This window comes from Vicugna pacos, chromosome 25, assembly GCF_048564905.1.
Source record: "Vicugna pacos chromosome 25, VicPac4, whole genome shotgun sequence".
Lineage (NCBI taxonomy): Eukaryota > Metazoa > Chordata > Mammalia > Artiodactyla > Camelidae > Vicugna > Vicugna pacos.
In genome coordinates this window covers 21,632,738-21,638,690 of record NC_133011.1, presented here as the reverse complement: position 1 = coordinate 21,638,690, position 5,953 = coordinate 21,632,738, and the positions used below count along the sequence as shown (strand labels likewise).

Genomic DNA, 5,953 nt, shown 5'->3' with positions numbered 1-5,953 from the left:
AGGTTTGGGAAGTCCCTCAGTGCTAGGGGAGGCAGTGGTCACTTTGGAGGCTGGGACACGGTGTTCCTGTGGTCTCCAGGTACCAGCCAGGTGCTGGCTTTCTCTCCTCTTCTCAGGAGAGTGCTGGCTTGGTGGTGGGGCCTGGCTGCCCCGCGGGCCCAGGACCTGTGTGGATGTCTTAGCTTTGCCAGGTTAGCTGGACATCCTTTGTTCCGTCCCTTCCTCTTTCCCACTCCTGGCCTCTTTCTCTCTCCCTCCTTCCATCTTACTTTTATTTAGTGAGCATTTACTATGCCCATAATACCATGCTGGACATCCAGGAGGCTGCAAAGAAGTGAAAGGCATGCTTCCATCTTCCAAGGAGCTGGAAGCCTGGTGCCAGAGACTGTGACCTGGACTAGGAGTAGAGTCCTTGGTCCCAGAACGTCTCTGTCACAGACCTCAGACAAGCCACAGAACACTTTTTGATTTCAGTTTCCCCATATGTAAAATAGGCGGGCCATACAAGGTTATCTCATCTTTTTCTAAACTCTGTTGAACTTTTATGGTGTCAATTAAGTAGTTCGTCCACTTGGTGGAGAAAGATGGCATTTCAGAGTTCCCAGAGAAGGCTCTGTGGAAGAGACGGGACTTGAGTTAACTCCCAAACAATGGGTAGGGAATATCAGCAGAGAGAAAACAACCCACAAATCCAGGAGACTAGAGGTGTTTGGGAGGAGGAAGTTACGAGGATGTTCCAGGTTAGGATAAGCGAAGGAGGAATTGAAAGGAAGGGACAGGTGAGGCAACTATTTTTTTTTTAATTTAACTATAGTTGATTTACAGTGTTAGTTTCAGGTATACAGCAAAGTGATTCAGTAATACATAAACATACATACATATATACATATATATATATTTTTTCTTTTCATATTCCTTTCCATTAGAGGCAAATACTTTGAAAGATCCATCTTGGATATGGGGAAATGAGAGAGAAAAACACACACAAGTGGTGTATTGATTTTAAGCACAGACCATGAATAACTGTGATATCGCTGATGGGACTGGAAGACCATTAATGGAGTCGATCTGATGGGGAGATTCTTTTTGTTTTGTTTTGGGTTTTTTGGGGGGGTAGCTAGGTCTATTTATTTATTTATTTATTTATATATTTATTTTCGGTGGAGGCACTGGGGATTGAACGCAGGACCTAAGCATGTGCTCTACCCCTTGAGCTACACCCTCCCTGCTGATGGGGGAGATTCTAAGCTAACGTTCAGATGCATTGACTTGAGGCGAGAACAGGACATCCACTGGAAATGTCCAGTGTGCAGTCCAAAGTGTATGACCAACCCTCAGGGGGACGGTCGGAATGGTTTTCAAACACTGGGGAGTGTCTTGGTTAGAGGTTCACGCTGAGGTGATGAGACTGTGTGTGAGCTTTGACAAAATGTGAGAAGGGAGAGCTGAGGGTTCAGGGATGATGTCTGGAGAGAAGAGAGAAGAAGACTCAGAGATGAGTGGAACCAGAAGGTGGAGGAGGGAGGTGAGGAATGTGTCTGAGACCACCCCCAAAATAAAGGAGACCTGAGAAAACGCTATGGGTTGGCAAACACGTGTCACTGTCGCACTTTCCTGATTTCATAGTTCCTTCTCCGTCTCTTATGAAAATGCCCGATCGGACAGTTAGGGAAGTTTGGTAGAATTCGTTTCTCTCAGGGTCTTCTTGCTTGTTCGTGTACTTGCGCAAGAGAACCTGGAGGAAATTGAATTGGAGTGTGGTAAACACTTATTTTAAAATACTATTGCTATGAATTTATAGTCAATTTAGTGCCTGTGACTGCCTCATTCCCTAAACATTAGTATCTAAGTTGAGATTGAAACATACAGAGTATTTTAACTTTGGGGGAGAGGGCATGCCTCAGGCCACTTTGGGTATCTGAATCAAGAATGACCCTTCTTCCCAGAAAAATACACAAAAACTAGAGTACTAATTTAGGTGCAGTGTACCCATGTGGGCCGTGTACCCAAGTGATGAACTCTTTTTTTTTTTTTAAGTGGAGGTACCGGGCATTGAATCTAGGACCTTGTGCATGTTAAGCACACACTCTGCCACTGAGCTATTACCACCCACACCAAGTGACGGACTCTTAAACGTGATCCAGCTCCCTACATTGTGTAACCTCTCTATATCTATTTTTCTTATTTGTAAAATAAAGACAATCATTTGTACCATGAAGACTGAATGAACAAACACAACGTGCTCAGAACCAAACGTATTGCCTGGTGAGCACTCAGTAATTCCTATCCATTCTGGTTCTGTTTATTAGGTGAAATTTCCTCAGCTCAGTAGCTGTTCTCCAGACAAAGCTCTTTCTCCTTTAAGTATTCTTTCACTTACTCATTCACTCATTTACTTATTCACTCATTTTCTTTCTTTCTCATTTTTTGGTATGTATATATTTTTATTGAAGTATAGTCAGTTTACAATGTTGGTGTCAATTTCTGGTGTACAGCATAATGCATCAGTCATAGATGAACATACATATATTCATTTTCATATTCTTTTCACCATAAGTTACTACAAGATATTGAATATAGTTCCCTGTGCTATTCAGTATGAACTTGTTGTTTATCTGTTTTATATACATTAGTATCTGCAAATCTCAGCCTCCCAATTTATCCCTTCCCATCCCCTTCCTGCCCTGATAACCATGTTTATTTTCTATGGGAGTCTGTTTCTGTTTTGTAAATAAGTTAGTTTGTTGTTTTTTTTTTAAGATTCCACATATAAGTGATATCATATGGTAGTTTTCTTTCTCTTCCTGGCTTCTTTCTCACTTTTTATTAATTTGTTGTAGGATCTAGGAAATCAAAGGAAACTAAAGCTGCAACCCTCATCACCAAGAAGCTCTCAACCGAGTGATGTGTAAACAGACACTTACTTTCCCCCAAAGGTTTCAGTGAGTGTTGAAGTTTCAAGTAAGAAAAGAGCAAAGAGGTAAGTTTGGAGCCAAAGACAGGTAAGATTTTAGAAGATGCTTGTAACAGATTACATGCATTAAGATCTTAATATGTTTAGAATCCACTAATTTGTAATTGATGAGAGTGGAATTAAACCTTCGGTTGAATAGTGGCAGCACCTTCTACTATTCTTAGCAATGAAGTTTGTTAAACGAGGAAATCATACAAAGAACCCAGGAGACTGTCCCTTAGGTACCCTATCGGTAAGACTCTGGTTTTACGTCTGGCATAGCATCTTGAAGCTTATTGTCGTCATTTGCTTACATTAGACTGTGAGCTACTGGAGGACAGGGAGCTGAGCTCATTCAATTTGTGTCTAATACTGACTAATTCGTGGTATGATTGTGTTTAAAGGGGGAAAGAACTTCCCCATTCACTCTTTAAGTCATTGTAACAGAACACATTTACATCAAACTCATTAAGACAAAATTATCAGTGATTATCTCTTCATTAAGATGTCTACCTGCCCAATACCTTGTTAACCTATGATTTGTGTTGTTCTAGAGAGTATTAAGACAGCTTTAAACATAGCAAATAATTCAGAAGTTTCTTTAACTGTAAATGACCTTCCCCATTAGATTAAATTAACATAATGCTCATATTCACTCTTATAAAAAGCTTTTATCTTAGAAGGAAAGTGGAAGAAAAGCCTTAAGAATTTACTTACCTTTGGTGTTTTGGGGGTTAATAAGGGGCTTCATTAAACATTTTTAAAATTTAAATTCCTTTGAAAGCGTTTTATGTACCACTTGAGTCCCATTATGTCTTTTTAATATTAGAGCTGAACAAGCTTCTGAATATAAAATCAAACTGGGACTTGCTTCTGAACAATATGAAGGGAAAAACAGATGTTTTTTTCTTTTTCATGATTGTATCTGGGTTTATTAGAAAAATGTACTTTGGGTAAAAACATTTTTCACAAGAACTAAAGACAAGGTGCCCAATTTTACTGAATAAGGTAAAATACGAGACAAACCCCGAGCCTCTCGTTCTGGCTTCTGGGTCTGGATCCAGTGTCCGAGTTCACCTCGCTGTTCCGTTCTATCCATGTCTCCCTAACCGTTTCCTGCCATCTATGAAAACGCACCTGTTTACTTTTCCCTGAACTCAGGTGCTTTCCAACCTGTTGCCCCTGTCCCTCACAGCTCACTGAATTCCCCCCTCAACCCCAGGATTTCACGTCCAGCTAAAACGCTACCATCCTCTGGAAAATATTCTCATTCCTCACTGGAGGCCATTTGGAAATTATTCCTCCACCCATGCTTCCTTTTTAATGGACGGTTATTGAGTGATCATTCCAGGCTGCTCACTGAGCTAAGGGCTTTACTGGCATTTGCATAACAGCCCTATGAGGGAGGTAGTGTTATTAGCTCCATTTTACAGGTAGAGAAACTGAATTTGAATGGCAAATTCATTTTCTCAAGATCCTAGCAAGGAAATGACAGAACCAGGATGTCAACCCATCTCCAACATTGAGTTGGAATGATTTTGAGTGAGCAGGTGTCACAGAGGAAGGGAGCAGGGCGAAAATGACAAAAGGATCCTAACATCAATCCTTAGGGACCTAGAATGGGTTCGGTTATAGTACAAAGCCCCCCTTGATCTCAGTTGCCTAACGGGATGCGTTCCATTTCTCTTGTAACATGTGCCATACTGGCCAGCAGGGGGCTCTGTAATCACTTGGGACTTCTAAGGGCACAACTCCATCTTGATAATTACTTGTGAGATCACTGCAACAGGGGAAGACAAAGAGGAGAGTCTTGCATCCGCACTTTAACTGTTCCCCTGGAAGTGACTTACGCCACTTCCACTGTCATTTCATTGGACCAAGTAAGTCATGTGGCCAAGCCTCATTTCAGGGGGGTGGCAAGTGTAATCATACCATCTTCCTAGAAGATTAAGAACCAGAAGTAGATGGTGAGTGGCACCCAAACTACCCCCGTTGCCTGGACAGGCTTAAGCGGAGTGTGAGTCCCGATCAGCGCCGGGAGGGTGAAGATTGTAGCGTAATGCAGTTTGCAGACACAACGGAGAGACACGAGTGGAGCTACCACATTCTGCTCCCCTCCAGAATCACTTATTCCAGTGGGGAAAGACAGAGAATTCACTGAGAAGATGCCCGGAGAAAACACCATCATTTAAAAATATTATCATGGGGAGGAGGGTATAGCTCAGTGGTAGAGTGCATGCTTATCATGCACGAGGCCCTGGGTTCAATCCCCAGTACCTCCATAAAAAGTAAATGAATAAATAAATAAACTTAATTATCCCCCTCCAAATAAAAAAAATGAAAATATTATTATAAAAAAGTATTTCTTGCTCACCTGATTATGCGAACCAAGAGCAATTATGTGGTTGCATGTTATCACGGGAAACAAACTCCCCTGTGTTTCTGCCCAGGCTTGGTACGCACAAGCTTCCGGACAATTTTCATCTCCAAAAAGGTCTATATGCAAGAATTCTTACTCACAACCCACAGTTCATAAAATTTTATCAAGTGCCAACATTAAAACCAATTTACGTGTTTCCCTTTAAGTATCATTTTGTGGCTTTTCTTTTTCCTCTCCTCAAAGTTTGAATTAAGAACCCTCTTTAGTTTTGGTTGATAAGAGAGCTTTCATTTTTCCCATCTGATTAATGAGTACTTCTTCAATGATGTTTCTTTGGAACTGGAAACAAAGTGATTTGAGACAGTTTCTGATGCTTTCTGGCTTGTCATAAAAGTAAGAAGTTGATAGACTCGAATCCATTCTCTTCTCTCCTCTTGTCTTCTTCCTCATCCCTTTTTCTCCTCTCATTTCCTTCCCTCTCCTAGTCTCACACACTTTCCCTTCTTCCCCTCTCCCTCCTTATCTCCTATACAGTCATCATTTTGCTAGTTTCAAATGCACCTTCAACTGACCAGGTCCGCCTTATTCCCAAGGTCGGTGCCTCCTGTCGTTTTCTTGGG

General features: G+C 41.4%; 1 non-coding gene across 1 annotated transcript; it reads left to right on the top strand.

Annotated features, from left to right (window-relative positions):
- Positions 1 to 5,162: 5,162 nt before the first annotated feature.
- Positions 5,163 to 5,235, top strand: TRNAD-AUC (transfer RNA aspartic acid (anticodon AUC)). Its single transcript has one exon. It is a non-coding gene; the product is annotated as a tRNA-Asp (tRNA).
- Positions 5,236 to 5,953: the final 718 nt, after the last annotated feature.